The 20,009-nt window shown below is 40.0% G+C and overlaps 17 non-coding genes across 17 annotated transcripts; all 17 read left to right on the forward strand.

The window, feature by feature from the left end:
- Window positions 1–613: 613 nt before the first annotated feature.
- On the forward strand, window positions 614–807 carry LOC144424758 (U2 spliceosomal RNA). Its single transcript, XR_013476978.1, has one exon. It is a non-coding gene; the product is annotated as a U2 spliceosomal RNA (small nuclear RNA).
- Window positions 808–1,782: 975 nt separating this feature from the next.
- Window positions 1,783–1,976, forward strand: LOC144424760 (U2 spliceosomal RNA). Its single transcript, XR_013476980.1, has one exon. It is a non-coding gene; the product is annotated as a U2 spliceosomal RNA (small nuclear RNA).
- Window positions 1,977–2,951: 975 nt separating this feature from the next.
- Window positions 2,952–3,145, forward strand: LOC144424761 (U2 spliceosomal RNA). Its single transcript, XR_013476981.1, has one exon. It is a non-coding gene; the product is annotated as a U2 spliceosomal RNA (small nuclear RNA).
- A 975-nt stretch (window positions 3,146–4,120) lies between these two features.
- LOC144424762 (U2 spliceosomal RNA) lies at window positions 4,121–4,314 on the forward strand. Its single transcript, XR_013476982.1, has one exon. It is a non-coding gene; the product is annotated as a U2 spliceosomal RNA (small nuclear RNA).
- Window positions 4,315–5,289: 975 nt separating this feature from the next.
- On the forward strand, window positions 5,290–5,483 carry LOC144424661 (U2 spliceosomal RNA). The gene has a single exon (XR_013476882.1). It is a non-coding gene; the product is annotated as a U2 spliceosomal RNA (small nuclear RNA).
- Window positions 5,484–6,458: 975 nt separating this feature from the next.
- Window positions 6,459–6,652, forward strand: LOC144424763 (U2 spliceosomal RNA). The gene has a single exon (XR_013476983.1). It is a non-coding gene; the product is annotated as a U2 spliceosomal RNA (small nuclear RNA).
- Window positions 6,653–7,627: 975 nt separating this feature from the next.
- LOC144424764 (U2 spliceosomal RNA) lies at window positions 7,628–7,821 on the forward strand. The gene has a single exon (XR_013476984.1). It is a non-coding gene; the product is annotated as a U2 spliceosomal RNA (small nuclear RNA).
- A 975-nt stretch (window positions 7,822–8,796) lies between these two features.
- On the forward strand, window positions 8,797–8,990 carry LOC144424832 (U2 spliceosomal RNA). Its single transcript, XR_013477052.1, has one exon. It is a non-coding gene; the product is annotated as a U2 spliceosomal RNA (small nuclear RNA).
- A 975-nt stretch (window positions 8,991–9,965) lies between these two features.
- LOC144424833 (U2 spliceosomal RNA) lies at window positions 9,966–10,159 on the forward strand. The gene has a single exon (XR_013477053.1). It is a non-coding gene; the product is annotated as a U2 spliceosomal RNA (small nuclear RNA).
- Window positions 10,160–11,134: 975 nt separating this feature from the next.
- LOC144424766 (U2 spliceosomal RNA) lies at window positions 11,135–11,328 on the forward strand. Its single transcript, XR_013476986.1, has one exon. It is a non-coding gene; the product is annotated as a U2 spliceosomal RNA (small nuclear RNA).
- A 975-nt stretch (window positions 11,329–12,303) lies between these two features.
- Window positions 12,304–12,497, forward strand: LOC144424767 (U2 spliceosomal RNA). The gene has a single exon (XR_013476987.1). It is a non-coding gene; the product is annotated as a U2 spliceosomal RNA (small nuclear RNA).
- A 975-nt stretch (window positions 12,498–13,472) lies between these two features.
- Window positions 13,473–13,666, forward strand: LOC144424834 (U2 spliceosomal RNA). Its single transcript, XR_013477054.1, has one exon. It is a non-coding gene; the product is annotated as a U2 spliceosomal RNA (small nuclear RNA).
- Window positions 13,667–14,641: 975 nt separating this feature from the next.
- Window positions 14,642–14,835, forward strand: LOC144424768 (U2 spliceosomal RNA). Its single transcript, XR_013476988.1, has one exon. It is a non-coding gene; the product is annotated as a U2 spliceosomal RNA (small nuclear RNA).
- A 975-nt stretch (window positions 14,836–15,810) lies between these two features.
- On the forward strand, window positions 15,811–16,004 carry LOC144424828 (U2 spliceosomal RNA). The gene has a single exon (XR_013477048.1). It is a non-coding gene; the product is annotated as a U2 spliceosomal RNA (small nuclear RNA).
- A 975-nt stretch (window positions 16,005–16,979) lies between these two features.
- On the forward strand, window positions 16,980–17,173 carry LOC144424769 (U2 spliceosomal RNA). The gene has a single exon (XR_013476989.1). It is a non-coding gene; the product is annotated as a U2 spliceosomal RNA (small nuclear RNA).
- Window positions 17,174–18,148: 975 nt separating this feature from the next.
- LOC144424888 (U2 spliceosomal RNA) lies at window positions 18,149–18,342 on the forward strand. Its single transcript, XR_013477108.1, has one exon. It is a non-coding gene; the product is annotated as a U2 spliceosomal RNA (small nuclear RNA).
- Window positions 18,343–19,317: 975 nt separating this feature from the next.
- On the forward strand, window positions 19,318–19,511 carry LOC144424770 (U2 spliceosomal RNA). Its single transcript, XR_013476990.1, has one exon. It is a non-coding gene; the product is annotated as a U2 spliceosomal RNA (small nuclear RNA).
- Window positions 19,512–20,009: the final 498 nt, after the last annotated feature.

Below are 20,009 nucleotides of genomic sequence, written 5' to 3' on the forward strand. Positions count from 1 at the left end.
TTAATTTCGAGTGATTTATCCTGGTATCTCTCAAAATTATTGACGAATCTAGATCGTTTTGTGATCCCTTGCTGCAAGAGATATGCAGCGTGCTTTGGACATTTGGAAGTATTTTCGTGAAACAGTTTCCGTTATTCAATGTCACTTATGTGACAAATTTACAGTGCCCAGTGTGCAAATTCTTCTTTGAGATATCATACGGAAAAACAGCATCAACTGCGCCACATGGAATAGACAATTTACGCTTTTACCGAAAACTGATTATGAATTTATCATTGTCCAATTTTCATAATCAGCAATCTTGGTACTTCAATTATTTTTCACCTCTATTGGGTCTCTACAAATACAGTTAGTGATATTCTTTTAAATGAAACGCTACAGGAGATAAATTTGCGAAGACGTAATCATTTCTGACAAAATTGTACATTATAAAGATGATTTGTTCCTGAGATGTCAGTCAACGGTTAAAATAAATCGTAACCTTCAACCATCCAGAATGGGTCCACCATTCCCAGCCCCACTAATTAGTATTGTAAGTGGAAACTTAATCACCGTCACCGGAACCGTTTTCATAAATTCCCAATACATTATTGCGTGAAAACACCGACCATTTATCGCTTCTTCGGCCTATTGGCTAAGATCAAGTGTAGTAACTGTTCTATTCAGATTAATACCTGAATCGTGGGGTACTCCCCCACTCTTGTATTAATTTGATTTTTGCGACGACGAGAGCGAGGGTTCGGCTTGCCACTCCGCTCTCACCGGTCGGCTTGGCGTTGCACTACAGCCTTGACTGGCCCGTCACTTTCCTATTCGGAAAGTTACGATTTATATAATGTTTGTCATGTTTCTCCTACTACTTTGTAAGGCAAAGCGAGTACTCACCCTCGTTCCGTGTCTTTTGGAATGGGCGCGGAGCGTCAGGCACGAAGACAGCTGCAAATCTTCCATACTGCTTCCACCGGAGTAACTTCGGAACGCACAACAATTTCACGAATTCTTTAAATGGAAGTTAGATGGGCATTGTGATGTCACAGAGCAGAGACTGCAATTAAAATGTATTTGGTTACAGGCGAAGAGAATCTGGAATTTCTTTAACCGGTTAACTGCAGCGTGACGTTTGACGTAATATTTATTGTTTTAGCTTATTACGTCGCAATGGTTACAAATTAATTTCGAGTGATTTATCCTGGTATCTCTCAAAATTATTGACGAATCTAGATCGTTTTGTGATCCCTTGCTGCAAGAGATATGCAGCGTGCTTTGGACATATGGAAGTATTTTCGTGAAACAGTTTCCGTTATTCAATGTCACTTATGTGACAAATTTACAGTGCCCAGTGTGCAAATTCTTCTTTGAGATATCATACGGAAAAACAGCATCAACTGCGCCACATGGAATAGACAATTTACGCTTTTACCGAAAACTGATTATGAATTTATCATTGTCCAATTTTCATAATCAGCAATCTTGGTACTTCAATTATTTTTCACCTCTATTGGGTCTCTACAAATACAGTTAGTGATATTCTTTTAAATGAAACGCTACAGGAGATAAATTTGCGAAGACGTAATCATTTCTGACAAAATTGTACATTATAAAGATGATTTGTACCTGAGATGTCAGTCAACGGTTAAAATAAATCGTAACCTTCAACCATCCAGAATGGGTCCACCATTCCCAGCCCCACTAATTAGTATTGTAAGTGGAAACTTAATCACCGTCACCGGAACCGTTTTCATAAATTCCCAATACATTATTGCGTGAAAACACCGACCATTTATCGCTTCTTCGGCCTATTGGCTAAGATCAAGTGTAGTAACTGTTCTATTCAGATTAATACCTGAATCGTGGGGTACTCCCCCACTCTTGTATTAATTTGATTTTTGCGACGACGAGAGCGAGGGTTCGGCTTGCCACTCCGCTCTCACCGGTCGGCTTGGCGTTGCACTACAGCCTTGACTGGCCCGTCACTTTCCTATTCGGAAAGTTACGATTTATATAATGTTTGTCATGTTTCTCCTACTACTTTGTAAGGCAAAGCGAGTACTCACCCTCGTTCCGTGTCTTTTGGAATGGGCGCGGAGCGTCAGGCACGAAGACAGCTGCAAATCTTCCATACTGCTTCCACCGGAGTAACTTCGGAACGCACAACAATTTCACGAATTCTTTAAATGGAAGTTAGATGGGCATTGTGATGTCACAGAGCAGAGACTGCAATTAAAATGTATTTGGTTACAGGCGAAGAGAATCTGGAATTTCTTTAACCGGTTAACTGCAGCGTGACGTTTGACGTAATATTTATTGTTTTAGCTTATTACGTCGCAATGGTTACAAATTAATTTCGAGTGATTTATCCTGGTATCTCTCAAAATTATTGACGAATCTAGATCGTTTTGTGATCCCTTGCTGCAAGAGATATGCAGCGTGCTTTGGACATATGGAAGTATTTTCGTGAAACAGTTTCCGTTATTCAATGTCACTTATGTGACAAATTTACAGTGCCCAGTGTGCAAATTCTTCTTTGAGATATCATACGGAAAAACAGCATCAACTGCGCCACATGGAATAGACAATTTACGCTTTTACCGAAAACTGATTATGAATTTATCATTGTCCAATTTTCATAATCAGCAATCTTGGTACTTCAATTATTTTTCACCTCTATTGGGTCTCTACAAATACAGTTAGTGATATTCTTTTAAATGAAACGCTACAGGAGATAAATTTGCGAAGACGTAATCATTTCTGACAAAATTGTACATTATAAAGATGATTTGTACCTGAGATGTCAGTCAACGGTTAAAATAAATCGTAACCTTCAACCATCCAGAATGGGTCCACCATTCCCAGCCCCACTAATTAGTATTGTAAGTGGAAACTTAATCACCGTCACCGGAACCGTTTTCATAAATTCCCAATACATTATTGCGTGAAAACACCGACCATTTATCGCTTCTTCGGCCTATTGGCTAAGATCAAGTGTAGTAACTGTTCTATTCAGATTAATACCTGAATCGTGGGGTACTCCCCCACTCTTGTATTAATTTGATTTTTGCGACGACGAGAGCGAGGGTTCGGCTTGCCACTCCGCTCTCACCGGTCGGCTTGGCGTTGCACTACAGCCTTGACTGGCCCGTCACTTTCCTATTCGGAAAGTTACGATTTATATAATGTTTGTCATGTTTCTCCTACTACTTTGTAAGGCAAAGCGAGTACTCACCCTCGTTCCGTGTCTTTTGGAATGGGCGCGGAGCGTCAGGCACGAAGACAGCTGCAAATCTTCCATACTGCTTCCACCGGAGTAACTTCGGAACGCACAACAATTTCACGAATTCTTTAAATGGAAGTTAGATGGGCATTGTGATGTCACAGAGCAGAGACTGCAATTAAAATGTATTTGGTTACAGGCGAAGAGAATCTGGAATTTCTTTAACCGGTTAACTGCAGCGTGACGTTTGACGTAATATTTATTGTTTTAGCTTATTACGTCGCAATGGTTACAAATTAATTTCGAGTGATTTATCCTGGTATCTCTCAAAATTATTGACGAATCTAGATCGTTTTGTGATCCCTTGCTGCAAGAGATATGCAGCGTGCTTTGGACATATGGAAGTATTTTCGTGAAACAGTTTCCGTTATTCAATGTCACTTATGTGACAAATTTACAGTGCCCAGTGTGCAAATTCTTCTTTGAGATATCATACGGAAAAACAGCATCAACTGCGCCACATGGAATAGACAATTTACGCTTTTACCGAAAACTGATTATGAATTTATCATTGTCCAATTTTCATAATCAGCAATCTTGGTACTTCAATTATTTTTCACCTCTATTGGGTCTCTACAAATACAGTTAGTGATATTCTTTTAAATGAAACGCTACAGGAGATAAATTTGCGAAGACGTAATCATTTCTGACAAAATTGTACATTATAAAGATGATTTGTACCTGAGATGTCAGTCAACGGTTAAAATAAATCGTAACCTTCAACCATCCAGAATGGGTCCACCATTCCCAGCCCCACTAATTAGTATTGTAAGTGGAAACTTAATCACCGTCACCGGAACCGTTTTCATAAATTCCCAATACATTATTGCGTGAAAACACCGACCATTTATCGCTTCTTCGGCCTATTGGCTAAGATCAAGTGTAGTAACTGTTCTATTCAGATTAATACCTGAATCGTGGGGTACTCCCCCACTCTTGTATTAATTTGATTTTTGCGACGACGAGAGCGAGGGTTCGGCTTGCCACTCCGCTCTCACCGGTCGGCTTGGCGTTGCACTACAGCCTTGACTGGCCCGTCACTTTCCTATTCGGAAAGTTACGATTTATATAATGTTTGTCATGTTTCTCCTACTACTTTGTAAGGCAAAGCGAGTACTCACCCTCGTTCCGTGTCTTTTGGAATGGGCGCGGAGCGTCAGGCACGAAGACAGCTGCAAATCTTCCATACTGCTTCCACCGGAGTAACTTCGGAACGCACAACAATTTCACGAATTCTTTAAATGGAAGTTAGATGGGCATTGTGATGTCACAGAGCAGAGACTGCAATTAAAATGTATTTGGTTACAGGCGAAGAGAATCTGGAATTTCTTTAACCGGTTAACTGCAGCGTGACGTTTGACGTAATATTTATTGTTTTAGCTTATTACGTCGCAATGGTTACAAATTAATTTCGAGTGATTTATCCTGGTATCTCTCAAAATTATTGACGAATCTAGATCGTTTTGTGATCCCTTGCTGCAAGAGATATGCAGCGTGCTTTGGACATATGGAAGTATTTTCGTGAAACAGTTTCCGTTATTCAATGTCACTTATGTGACAAATTTACAGTGCCCAGTGTGCAAATTCTTCTTTGAGATATCATACGGAAAAACAGCATCAACTGCGCCACATGGAATAGACAATTTACGCTTTTACCGAAAACTGATTATGAATTTATCATTGTCCAATTTTCATAATCAGCAATCTTGGTACTTCAATTATTTTTCACCTCTATTGGGTCTCTACAAATACAGTTAGTGATATTCTTTTAAATGAAACGCTACAGGAGATAAATTTGCGAAGACGTAATCATTTCTGACAAAATTGTACATTATAAAGATGATTTGTACCTGAGATGTCAGTCAACGGTTAAAATAAATCGTAACCTTCAACCATCCAGAATGGGTCCACCATTCCCAGCCCCACTAATTAGTATTGTAAGTGGAAACTTAATCACCGTCACCGGAACCGTTTTCATAAATTCCCAATACATTATTGCGTGAAAACACCGACCATTTATCGCTTCTTCGGCCTATTGGCTAAGATCAAGTGTAGTAACTGTTCTATTCAGATTAATACCTGAATCGTGGGGTACTCCCCCACTCTTGTATTAATTTGATTTTTGCGACGACGAGAGCGAGGGTTCGGCTTGCCACTCCGCTCTCACCGGTCGGCTTGGCGTTGCACTACAGCCTTGACTGGCCCGTCATTTTCCTATTCGGAAAGTTACGATTTATATAATGTTTGTCATGTTTCTCCTACTACTTTGTAAGGCAAAGCGAGTACTCACCCTCGTTCCGTGTCTTTTGGAATGGGCGCGGAGCGTCAGGCACGAAGACAGCTGCAAATCTTCCATACTGCTTCCACCGGAGTAACTTCGGAACGCACAACAATTTCACGAATTCTTTAAATGGAAGTTAGATGGGCATTGTGATGTCACAGAGCAGAGACTGCAATTAAAATGTATTTGGTTACAGGCGAAGAGAATCTGGAATTTCTTTAACCGGTTAACTGCAGCGTGACGTTTGACGTAATATTTATTGTTTTAGCTTATTACGTCGCAATGGTTACAAATTAATTTCGAGTGATTTATCCTGGTATCTCTCAAAATTATTGACGAATCTAGATCGTTTTGTGATCCCTTGCTGCAAGAGATATGCAGCGTGCTTTGGACATATGGAAGTATTTTCGTGAAACAGTTTCCGTTATTCAATGTCACTTATGTGACAAATTTACAGTGCCCAGTGTGCAAATTCTTCTTTGAGATATCATACGGAAAAACAGCATCAACTGCGCCACATGGAATAGACAATTTACGCTTTTACCGAAAACTGATTATGAATTTATCATTGTCCAATTTTCATAATCAGCAATCTTGGTACTTCAATTATTTTTCACCTCTATTGGGTCTCTACAAATACAGTTAGTGATATTCTTTTAAATGAAACGCTACAGGAGATAAATTTGCGAAGACGTAATCATTTCTGACAAAATTGTACATTATAAAGATGATTTGTTCCTGAGATGTCAGTCAACGGTTAAAATAAATCGTAACCTTCAACCATCCAGAATGGGTCCACCATTCCCAGCCCCACTAATTAGTATTGTAAGTGGAAACTTAATCACCGTCACCGGAACCGTTTTCATAAATTCCCAATACATTATTGCGTGAAAACACCGACCATTTATCGCTTCTTCGGCCTATTGGCTAAGATCAAGTGTAGTAACTGTTCTATTCAGATTAATACCTGAATCGTGGGGTACTCCCCCACTCTTGTATTAATTTGATTTTTGCGACGACGAGAGCGAGGGTTCGGCTTGCCACTCCGCTCTCACCGGTCGGCTTGGCGTTGCACTACAGCCTTGACTGGCCCGTCACTTTCCTATTCGGAGAGTTACGATTTATATAATGTTTGTCATGTTTCTCCTACTACTTTGTAAGGCAAAGCGAGTACTCACCCTCGTTCCGTGTCTTTTGGAATGGGCGCGGAGCGTCAGGCACGAAGACAGCTGCAAATCTTCCATACTGCTTCCACCGGAGTAACTTCGGAACGCACAACAATTTCACGAATTCTTTAAATGGAAGTTAGATGGGCATTGTGATGTCACAGAGCAGAGACTGCAATTAAAATGTATTTGGTTACAGGCGAAGAGAATCTGGAATTTCTTTAACCGGTTAACTGCAGCGTGACGTTTGACGTAATATTTATTGTTTTAGCTTATTACGTCGCAATGGTTACAAATTAATTTCGAGTGATTTATCCTGGTATCTCTCAAAATTATTGACGAATCTAGATCGTTTTGTGATCCCTTGCTGCAAGAGATATGCAGCGTGCTTTGGACATATGGAAGTATTTTCGTGAAACAGTTTCCGTTATTCAATGTCACTTATGTGACAAATTTACAGTGCCCAGTGTGCAAATTCTTCTTTGAGATATCATACGGAAAAACAGCATCAACTGCGCCACATGGAATAGACAATTTACGCTTTTACCGAAAACTGATTATGAATTTATCATTGTCCAATTTTCATAATCAGCAATCTTGGTACTTCAATTATTTTTCACCTCTATTGGGTCTCTACAAATACAGTTAGTGATATTCTTTTAAATGAAACGCTACAGGAGATAAATTTGCGAAGACGTAATCATTTCTGACAAAATTGTACATTATAAAGATGATTTGTTCCTGAGATGTCAGTCAACGGTTAAAATAAATCGTAACCTTCAACCATCCAGAATGGGTCCACCATTCCCAGCCCCACTAATTAGTATTGTAAGTGGAAACTTAATCACCGTCACCGGAACCGTTTTCATAAATTCCCAATACATTATTGCGTGAAAACACCGACCATTTATCGCTTCTTCGGCCTATTGGCTAAGATCAAGTGTAGTAACTGTTCTATTCAGATTAATACCTGAATCGTGGGGTACTCCCCCACTCTTGTATTAATTTGATTTTTGCGACGACGAGAGCGAGGGTTCGGCTTGCCACTCCGCTCTCACCGGTCGGCTTGGCGTTGCACTACAGCCTTGACTGGCCCGTCACTTTCCTATTCGGAAAGTTACGATTTATATATTGTTTGTCATGTTTCTCCTACTACTTTGTAAGGCAAAGCGAGTACTCACCCTCGTTCCGTGTCTTTTGGAATGGGCGCGGAGCGTCAGGCACGAAGACAGCTGCAAATCTTCCATACTGCTTCCACCGGAGTAACTTCGGAACGCACAACAATTTCACGAATTCTTTAAATGGAAGTTAGATGGGCATTGTGATGTCACAGAGCAGAGACTGCAATTAAAATGTATTTGGTTACAGGCGAAGAGAATCTGGAATTTCTTTAACCGGTTAACTGCAGCGTGACGTTTGACGTAATATTTATTGTTTTAGCTTATTACGTCGCAATGGTTACAAATTAATTTCGAGTGATTTATCCTGGTATCTCTCAAAATTATTGACGAATCTAGATCGTTTTGTGATCCCTTGCTGCAAGAGATATGCAGCGTGCTTTGGACATATGGAAGTATTTTCGTGAAACAGTTTCCGTTATTCAATGTCACTTATGTGACAAATTTACAGTGCCCAGTGTGCAAATTCTTCTTTGAGATATCATACGGAAAAACAGCATCAACTGCGCCACATGGAATAGACAATTTACGCTTTTACCGAAAACTGATTATGAATTTATCATTGTCCAAATTTCATAATCAGCAATCTTGGTACTTCAATTATTTTTCACCTCTATTGGGTCTTTACAAATACAGTTAGTGATATTCTTTTAAATGAAACGCTACAGGAGATAAATTTGCGAAGACGTAATCATTTCTGACAAAATTGTACATTATAAAGATGATTTGTACCTGAGATGTCAGTCAACGGTTAAAATAAATCGTAACCTTCAACCATCCAGAATGGGTCCACCATTCCCAGCCCCACTAATTAGTATTGTAAGTGGAAACTTAATCACCGTCACCGGAACCGTTTTCATAAATTCCCAATACATTATTGCGTGAAAACACCGACCATTTATTGCTTCTTCAGCCTATTGGCTAAGATCAAGTGTAGTAACTGTTCTATTCAGATTAATACCTGAATCGTGGGGTACTCCCCCACTCTTGTATTAATTTGATTTTTGCGACGACGAGAGCGAGGGTTCGGCTTGCCACTCCGCTCTCACCGGTCGGCTTGGCGTTGCACTACAGCCTTGACTGGCCCGTCACTTTCCTATTCGGAAAGTTACGATTTATATAATGTTTGTCATGTTTCTCCTACTACTTTGTAAGGCAAAGCGAGTACTCACCCTCGTTCCGTGTCTTTTGGAATGGGCGCGGAGCGTCAGGCACGAAGACAGCTGCAAATCTTCCATACTGCTTCCACCGGAGTAACTTCGGAACGCACAACAATTTCACGAATTCTTTAAATGGAAGTTAGATGGGCATTGTGATGTCACAGAGCAGAGACTGCAATTAAAATGTATTTGGTTACAGGCGAAGAGAATCTGGAATTTCTTTAACCGGTTAACTGCAGCGTGACGTTTGACGTAATATTTATTGTTTTAGCTTATTACGTCGCAATGGTTACAAATTAATTTCGAGTGATTTATCCTGGTATCTCTCAAAATTATTGACGAATCTAGATCGTTTTGTGATCCCTTGCTGCAAGAGATATGCAGCGTGCTTTGGACATATGGAAGTATTTTCGTGAAACAGTTTCCGTTATTCAATGTCACTTATGTGACAAATTTACAGTGCCCAGTGTGCAAATTCTTCTTTGAGATATCATACGGAAAAACAGCATCAACTGCGCCACATGGAATAGACAATTTACGCTTTTACCGAAAACTGATTATGAATTTATCATTGTCCAAATTTCATAATCAGCAATCTTGGTACTTCAATTATTTTTCACCTCTATTGGGTCTTTACAAATACAGTTAGTGATATTCTTTTAAATGAAACGCTACAGGAGATAAATTTGCGAAGACGTAATCATTTCTGACAAAATTGTACATTATAAAGATGATTTGTACCTGAGATGTCAGTCAACGGTTAAAATAAATCGTAACCTTCAACCATCCAGAATGGGTCCACCATTCCCAGCCCCACTAATTAGTATTGTAAGTGGAAACTTAATCACCGTCACCGGAACCGTTTTCATAAATTCCCAATACATTATTGCGTGAAAACACCGACCATTTATTGCTTCTTCAGCCTATTGGCTAAGATCAAGTGTAGTAACTGTTCTATTCAGATTAATACCTGAATCGTGGGGTACTCCCCCACTCTTGTATTAATTTGATTTTTGCGACGACGAGAGCGAGGGTTCGGCTTGCCACTCCGCTCTCACCGGTCGGCTTGGCGTTGCACTACAGCCTTGACTGGCCCGTCACTTTCCTATTCGGAAAGTTACGATTTATATAATGTTTGTCATGTTTCTCCTACTACTTTGTAAGGCAAAGCGAGTACTCACCCTCGTTCCGTGTCTTTTGGAATGGGCGCGGAGCGTCAGGCACGAAGACAGCTGCAAATCTTCCATACTGCTTCCACCGGAGTAACTTCGGAACGCACAACAATTTCACGAATTCTTTAAATGGAAGTTAGATGGGCATTGTGATGTCACAGAGCAGAGACTGCAATTAAAATGTATTTGGTTACAGGCGAAGAGAATCTGGAATTTCTTTAACCGGTTAACTGCAGCGTGACGTTTGACGTAATATTTATTGTTTTAGCTTATTACGTCGCAATGGTTACAAATTAATTTCGAGTGATTTATCCTGGTATCTCTCAAAATTATTGACGAATCTAGATCGTTTTGTGATCCCTTGCTGCAAGAGATATGCAGCGTGCTTTGGACATATGGAAGTATTTTCGTGAAACAGTTTCCGTTATTCAATGTCACTTATGTGACAAATTTACAGTGCCCAGTGTGCAAATTCTTCTTTGAGATATCATACGGAAAAACAGCATCAACTGCGCCACATGGAATAGACAATTTACGCTTTTACCGAAAACTGATTATGAATTTATCATTGTCCAATTTTCATAATCAGCAATCTTGGTACTTCAATTATTTTTCACCTCTATTGGGTCTCTACAAATACAGTTAGTGATATTCTTTTAAATGAAACGCTACAGGAGATAAATTTGCGAAGACGTAATCATTTCTGACAAAATTGTACATTATAAAGATGATTTGTACCTGAGATGTCAGTCAACGGTTAAAATAAATCGTAACCTTCAACCATCCAGAATGGGTCCACCATTCCCAGCCCCACTAATTAGTATTGTAAGTGGAAACTTAATCACCGTCACCGGAACCGTTTTCATAAATTCCCAATACATTATTGCGTGAAAACACCGACCATTTATCGCTTCTTCGGCCTATTGGCTAAGATCAAGTGTAGTAACTGTTCTATTCAGATTAATACCTGAATCGTGGGGTACTCCCCCACTCTTGTATTAATTTGATTTTTGCGACGACGAGAGCGAGGGTTCGGCTTGCCACTCCGCTCTCACCGGTCGGCTTGGCGTTGCACTACAGCCTTGACTGGCCCGTCACTTTCCTATTCGGAGAGTTACGATTTATATAATGTTTGTCATGTTTCTCCTACTACTTTGTAAGGCAAAGCGAGTACTCACCCTCGTTCCGTGTCTTTTGGAATGGGCGCGGAGCGTCAGGCACGAAGACAGCTGCAAATCTTCCATACTGCTTCCACCGGAGTAACTTCGGAACGCACAACAATTTCACGAATTCTTTAAATGGAAGTTAGATGGGCATTGTGATGTCACAGAGCAGAGACTGCAATTAAAATGTATTTGGTTACAGGCGAAGAGAATCTGGAATTTCTTTAACCGGTTAACTGCAGCGTGACGTTTGACGTAATATTTATTGTTTTAGCTTATTACGTCGCAATGGTTACAAATTAATTTCGAGTGATTTATCCTGGTATCTCTCAAAATTATTGACGAATCTAGATCGTTTTGTGATCCCTTGCTGCAAGAGATATGCAGCGTGCTTTGGACATATGGAAGTATTTTCGTGAAACAGTTTCCGTTATTCAATGTCACTTATGTGACAAATTTACAGTGCCCAGTGTGCAAATTCTTCTTTGAGATATCATACGGAAAAACAGCATCAACTGCGCCACATGGAATAGACAATTTACGCTTTTACCGAAAACTGATTATGAATTTATCATTGTCCAATTTTCATAATCAGCAATCTTGGTACTTCAATTATTTTTCACCTCTATTGGGTCTCTACAAATACAGTTAGTGATATTCTTTTAAATGAAACGCTACAGGAGATAAATTTGCGAAGACGTAATCATTTCTGACAAAATTGTACATTATAAAGATGATTTGTTCCTGAGATGTCAGTCAACGGTTAAAATAAATCGTAACCTTCAACCATCCAGAATGGGTCCACCATTCCCAGCCCCACTAATTAGTATTGTAAGTGGAAACTTAATCACCGTCACCGGAACCGTTTTCATAAATTCCCAATACATTATTGCGTGAAAACACCGACCATTTATCGCTTCTTCGGCCTATTGGCTAAGATCAAGTGTAGTAACTGTTCTATTCAGATTAATACCTGAATCGTGGGGTACTCCCCCACTCTTGTATTAATTTGATTTTTGCGACGACGAGAGCGAGGGTTCGGCTTGCCACTCCGCTCTCACCGGTCGGCTTGGCGTTGCACTACAGCCTTGACTGGCCCGTCACTTTCCTATTCGGAAAGTTACGATTTATATAATGTTTGTCATGTTTCTCCTACTACTTTGTAAGGCAAAGCGAGTACTCACCCTCGTTCCGTGTCTTTTGGAATGGGCGCGGAGCGTCAGGCACGAAGACAGCTGCAAATCTTCCATACTGCTTCCACCGGAGTAACTTCGGAACGCACAACAATTTCACGAATTCTTTAAATGGAAGTTAGATGGGCATTGTGATGTCACAGAGCAGAGACTGCAATTAAAATGTATTTGGTTACAGGCGAAGAGAATCTGGAATTTCTTTAACCGGTTAACTGCAGCGTGACGTTTGACGTAATATTTATTGTTTTAGCTTATTACGTCGCAATGGTTACAAATTAATTTCGAGTGATTTATCCTGGTATCTCTCAAAATTATTGACGAATCTAGATCGTTTTGTGATCCCTTGCTGCAAGAGATATGCAGCGTGCTTTGGACATATGGAAGTATTTTCGTGAAACAGTTTCCGTTATTCAATGTCACTTATGTGACAAATTTACAGTGCCCAGTGTGCAAATTCTTCTTTGAGATATCATACGGAAAAACAGCATCAACTGCGCCACATGGAATAGACAATTTACGCTTTTACCGAAAACTGATTATGAATTTATCATTGTCCAAATTTCATAATCAGCAATCTTGGTACTTCAATTATTTTTCACCTCTATTGGGTCTTTACAAATACAGTTAGTGATATTCTTTTAAATGAAACGCTACAGGAGATAAATTTGCGAAGACGTAATCATTTCTGACAAAATTGTACATTATAAAGATGATTTGTACCTGAGATGTCAGTCAACGGTTAAAATAAATCGTAACCTTCAACCATCCAGAATGGGTCCACCATTCCCAGCCCCACTAATTAGTATTGTAAGTGGAAACTTAATCACCGTCACCGGAACCGTTTTCATAAATTCCCAATACATTATTGCGTGAAAACACCGACCATTTATTGCTTCTTCAGCCTATTGGCTAAGATCAAGTGTAGTAACTGTTCTATTCAGATTAATACCTGAATCGTGGGGTACTCCCCCACTCTTGTATTAATTTGATTTTTGCGACGACGAGAGCGAGGGTTCGGCTTGCCACTCCGCTCTCACCGGTCGGCTTGGCGTTGCACTACAGCCTTGACTGGCCCGTCACTTTCCTATTCGGAAAGTTACGATTTATATAATGTTTGTCATGTTTCTCCTACTACTTTGTAAGGCAAAGCGAGTACTCACCCTCGTTCCGTGTCTTTTGGAATGGGCGCGGAGCGTCAGGCACGAAGACAGCTGCAAATCTTCCATACTGCTTCCACCGGAGTAACTTCGGAACGCACAACAATTTCACGAATTCTTTAAATGGAAGTTAGATGGGCATTGTGATGTCACAGAGCAGAGACTGCAATTAAAATGTATTTGGTTACAGGCGAAGAGAATCTGGAATTTCTTTAACCAGTTAACTGCAGCGTGACGTTTGACGTAATATTTATTGTTTTAGCTTATTACGTCGCAATGGTTACAAATTAATTTCGAGTGATTTATCCTGGTATCTCTCAAAATTATTGACGAATCTAGATCGTTTTGTGATCCCTTGCTGCAAGAGATATGCAGCGTGCTTTGGACATATGGAAGTATTTTCGTGAAACAGTTTCCGTTATTCAATGTCACTTATGTGACAAATTTACAGTGCCCAGTGTGCAAATTCTTCTTTGAGATATCATACGGAAAAACAGCATCAACTGCGCCACATGGAATAGACAATTTACGCTTTTACCGAAAACTGATTATGAATTTATCATTGTCCAATTTTCATAATCAGCAATCTTGGTACTTCAATTATTTTTCACCTCTATTGGGTCTCTACAAATACAGTTAGTGATATTCTTTTAAATGAAACGCTACAGGAAATAAATTTGCGAAGACGTAATCATTTCTGACAAAATTGTACATTATAAAGATGATTTGTACCTGAGATGTCAGTCAACGGTTAAAATAAATCGTAACCTTCAACCATCCAGAATGGGTCCACCATTCCCAGCCCCACTAATTAGTATTGTAAGTGGAAACTTAATCACCGTCACCGGAACCGTTTTCATAAATTCCCAATACATTATTGCGTGAAAACACCGACCATTTATCGCTTCTTCGGCCTATTGGCTAAGATCAAGTGTAGTAACTGTTCTATTCAGATTAATACCTGAATCGTGGGGTACTCCCCCACTCTTGTATTAATTTGATTTTTGCGACGACGAGAGCGAGGGTTCGGCTTGCCACTCCGCTCTCACCGGTCGGCTTGGCGTTGCACTACAGCCTTGACTGGCCCGTCACTTTCCTATTCGGAAAGTTACGATTTATATAATGTTTGTCATGTTTCTCCTACTACTTTGTAAGGCAAAGCGAGTACTCACCCTCGTTCCGTGTCTTTTGGAATGGGCGCGGAGCGTCAGGCACGGAGACAGCTGCAAATCTTCCATACTGCTTCCACCGGAGTAACTTCGGAACGCACAACAATTTCACGAATTCTTTAAATGGAAGTTAGATGGGCATTGTGATGTCACAGAGCAGAGACTGCAATTAAAATGTATTTGGTTACAGGCGAAGAGAATCTGGAATTTCTTTAACCGGTTAACTGCAGCGTGACGTTTGACGTAATATTTATTGTTTTAGCTTATTACGTCGCAATGGTTACAAATTAATTTCGAGTGATTTATCCTGGTATCTCTCAAAATTATTGACGAATCTAGATCGTTTTGTGATCCCTTGCTGCAAGAGATATGCAGCGTGCTTTGGACATATGGAAGTATTTTCGTGAAACAGTTTCCGTTATTCAATGTCACTTATGTGACAAATTTACAGTGCCCAGTGTGCAAATTCTTCTTTGAGATATCATACGGAAAAACAGCATCAACTGCGCCACATGGAATAGACAATTTACGCTTTTACCGAAAACTGATTATGAATTTATCATTGTCCAATTTTCATAATCAGCAATCTTGGTACTTCAATTATTTTTCACCTCTATTGGGTCTCTACAAATACAGTTAGTGATATTCTTTTAAATGAAACGCTACAGGAAATAAATTTGCGAAGACGTAATCATTTCTGACAAAATTGTACATTATAAAGATGATTTGTACCTGAGATGTCAGTCAACGGTTAAAATAAATCGTAACCTTCAACCATCCAGAATGGGTCCACCATTCCCAGCCCCACTAATTAGTATTGTAAGTGGAAACTTAATCACCGTCACCGGAACCGTTTTCATAAATTCCCAATACATTATTGCGTGAAAACACCGACCATTTATCGCTTCTTCGGCCTGTTGGCTAAGATCAAGTGTAGTAACTGTTCTATTCAGATTAATACCTGAATCGTGGGGTACTCCCCCACTCTTGTATTAATTTGATTTTTGCGACGACGAGAGCGAGGGTTCGGCTTGCCACTCCGCTCTCACCGGTCGGCTTGGCGTTGCACTACAGCCTTGACTGGCCCGTCACTTTCCTATTCGGAAAGTTACGATTTATATAATGTTTGTCATGTTTCTCCTACTACTTTGTAAGGCAAAGCGAGTACTCACCCTCGTTCCGTGTCTTTTGGAATGGGCGCGGAGCGTCAGGCACGGAGACAGCTGCAAATCTTCCATACTGCTTCCACCGGAGTAACTTCGGAACGCACAACAATTTCACGAATTCTTTAAATGGAAGTTAGATGGGCATTGTGATGTCACAGAGCAGAGACTGCAATTAAAATGTATTTGGTTACAGGCGAAGAGAATCTGGAATTTCTTTAACCGGTTAACTGCAGCGTGACGTTTGACGTAATATTTATTGTTTTAGCTTATTACGTCGCAATGGTTACAAATTAATTTCGAGTGATTTATCCTGGTATCTCTCAAAATTATTGACGAATCTAGATCGTTTTGTGATCCCTTGCTGCAAGAGATATGCAGCGTGCTTTGGACATATGGAAGTATTTTCGTGAAACAGTTTCCGTTATTCAATGTCACTTATGTGACAAATTTACAGTGCCCAGTGTGCAAATTCTTCTTTGAGATATCATACGGAAAAACAGCATCAACTGCGCCACATGGAATAGACAATTTACGCTTTTACCGAAAACTGATTATGAATTTATCATTGTCCAATTTTCATAATCAGCAATCTTGGTACTTCAATTATTTTTCACCTCTATTGGGTCTCTACAAATACAGTTAGTGATATTCTTTTAAATGAAACGCTACAGGAAATAAATTTGCGAAGACGTAATCATTTCTGACAAAATTGTACATTATAAAGATGATTTGTACCTGAGATGTCAGTCAACGGTTAAAATAAATCGTAACCTTCAACCATCCAGAATGGGTCCACCATTCCCAGCCCCACTAATTAGTATTGTAAGTGGAAACTTAATCACCGTCACCGGAACCGTTTTCATAAATTCCCAATACATTATTGCGTGAAAACACCGACCATTTATCGCTTCTTCGGCCTATTGGCTAAGATCAAGTGTAGTAACTGTTCTATTCAGATTAATACCTGAATCGTGGGGTACTCCCCCACTCTTGTATTAATTTGATTTTTGCGACGACGAGAGCGAGGGTTCGGCTTGCCACTCCGCTCTCACCGGTCGGCTTGGCGTTGCACTACAGCCTTGACTGGCCCGTCACTTTCCTATTCGGAAAGTTACGATTTATATAATGTTTGTCATGTTTCTCCTACTACTTTGTAAGGCAAAGCGAGTACTCACCCTCGTTCCGTGTCTTTTGGAATGGGCGCGGAGCGTCAGGCACGAAGACAGCTGCAAATCTTCCATACTGCTTCCACCGGAGTAACTTCGGAACGCACAACAATTTCACGAATTCTTTAAATGGAAGTTAGATGGGCATTGTGATGTCACAGAGCAGAGACTGCAATTAAAATGTATTTGGTTACAGGCGAAGAGAATCTGGAATTTCTTTAACCGGTTAACTGCAGCGTGACGTTTGACGTAATATTTATTGTTTTAGCTTATTACGTCGCAATGGTTACAAATTAATTTCGAGTGATTTATCCTGGTATCTCTCAAAATTATTGACGAATCTAGATCGTTTTGTGATCCCTTGCTGCAAGAGATATGCAGCGTGCTTTGGACATATGGAAGTATTTTCGTGAAACAGTTTCCGTTATTCAATGTCACTTATGTGACAAATTTACAGTGCCCAGTGTGCAAATTCTTCTTTGAGATATCATACGGAAAAACAGCATCAACTGCGCCACATGGAATAGACAATTTACGCTTTTACCGAAAACTGATTATGAATTTATCATTGTCCAATTTTCATAATCAGCAATCTTGGTACTTCAATTATTTTTCACCTCTATTGGGTCTCTACAAATACAGTTAGTGATATTCTTTTAAATGAAACGCTACAGGAGATAAATTTGCGAAGACGTAATCATTTCTGACAAAATTGTACATTATAAAGATGATTTGTACCTGAGATGTCAGTCAACGGTTAAAATAAATCGTAACCTTCAACCATCCAGAATGGGTCCACCATTCCCAGCCCCACTAATTAGTATTGTAAGTGGAAACTTAATCACCGTCACCGGAACCGTTTTCATAAATTCCCAATACATTATTGCGTGAAAACACCGACCATTTATCGCTTCTTCGGCCTATTGGCTAAGATCGAGTGTAGTAACTGTTCTATTCAGATTAATACCTGAATCGTGGGGTACTCCCCCACTCTTGTATTAATTTGATTTTTGCGACGACGAGAGCGAGGGTTCGGCTTGCCACTCCGCTCTCACCGGTCGGCTTGGCGTTGAACTACAGCCTTGACTGGCCCGTCACTTTCCTATTCGGAAAGTTACGATTTATATAATGTTTGTCATGTTTCTCCTACTACTTTGTAAGGCAAAGCGAGTACTCACCCTCGTTCCGTGTCTTTTGGAATGGGCGCGGAGCGTCAGGCACGAAGACAGCTGCAAATCTTCCATACTGCTTCCACCGGAGTAACTTCGGAACGCACAACAATTTCACGAATTCTTTAAATGGAAGTTAGATGGGCATTGTGATGTCACAGAGCAGAGACTGCAATTAAAATGTATTTGGTTACAGGCGAAGAGAATCTGGAATTTCTTTAACCGGTTAACTGCAGCGTGACGTTTGACGTAATATTTATTGTTTTAGCTTATTACGTCGCAATGGTTACAAATTAATTTCGAGTGATTTATCCTGGTATCTCTCAAAATTATTGACGAATCTAGATCGTTTTGTGATCCCTTGCTGCAAGAGATATGCAGCGTGCTTTGGACATATGGAAGTATTTTCGTGAAACAGTTTCCGTTATTCAATGTCACTTATGTGACAAATTTACAGTGCCCAGTGTGCAAATTCTTCTTTGAGATATCATACGGAAAAACAGCATCAACTGCGCCACATGGAATAGACAATTTACGCTTTTACCGAAAACTGATTATGAATTTATCATTGTCCAAATTTCATAATCAGCAATCTTGGTACTTCAATTATTTTTCACCTCTATTGGGTCTCTACAAATACAGTTAGTGATATTCTTTTAAATGAAACGCTACAGGAGATAAATTTGCGAAGACGTAATCATTTCTGACAAAATTGTACATTATAAAGATGATTTGTACCTGAGATGTCAGTCAACGGTTAAAATAAATCGTAACCTTCAACCATCCAGAATGGGTCCACCATTCCCAGCCCCACTAATTAGTATTGTAAGTGGAAACTTAATCACCGTCACCGGAACCGTTTTCATAAATTCCCAATACATTATTGCGTGAAAACACCGACCATTTATCGCTTCTTCGGCCTATTGGCTAAGATCAAGTGTAGTAACTGTTCTATTCAGATTAATACCTGAATCGTGGGGTACTCCCCCACTCTTGTATTAATTTGATTTTTGCGACGACGAGAGCGAGGGTTCGGCTTGCCACTCCGCTCTCACCGGTCGGCTTGGCGTTGCACTACAGCCTTGACTGGCCCGTCACTTTCCTATTCGGAAAGTTACGATTTATATAATGTTTGTCATGTTTCTCCTACTACTTTGTAAGGCAAAGCGAGTACTCACCCTCGTTCCGTGTCTTTTGGAATGGGCGCGGAGCGTCAGGCACGAAGACAGCTGCAAATCCTCCATACTGCTTCCACCGGAGTAACTTCGGAACGCACAACAATTTCACGAATTCTTTAAATGGAAGTTAGATGGGCATTGTGATGTCACAGAGCAGAGACTGCAATTAAAATGTATTTGGTTACAGGCAAAGAGAATCTGGAATTTCTTTAACCGGTTAACTGCAGCGTGACGTTTGACGTAATATTTATTGTTTTAGCTTATTACGTCGCAATGGTTACAAATTAATTTCGAGTGATTTATTCTGGTATCTCTCAAAATTATTGACGAATCTAGATCGTTTTGTGATCCCTTGCTGCAAGAGATATGCAGCGTGCTTTGGACATATGGAAGTATTTTCGTGAAACAGTTTCCGTTATT

The sequence above is a fragment of the Styela clava genome, chromosome 6 (assembly GCF_964204865.1).
Source record: "Styela clava chromosome 6, kaStyClav1.hap1.2, whole genome shotgun sequence".
Lineage (NCBI taxonomy): Eukaryota > Metazoa > Chordata > Ascidiacea > Stolidobranchia > Styelidae > Styela > Styela clava.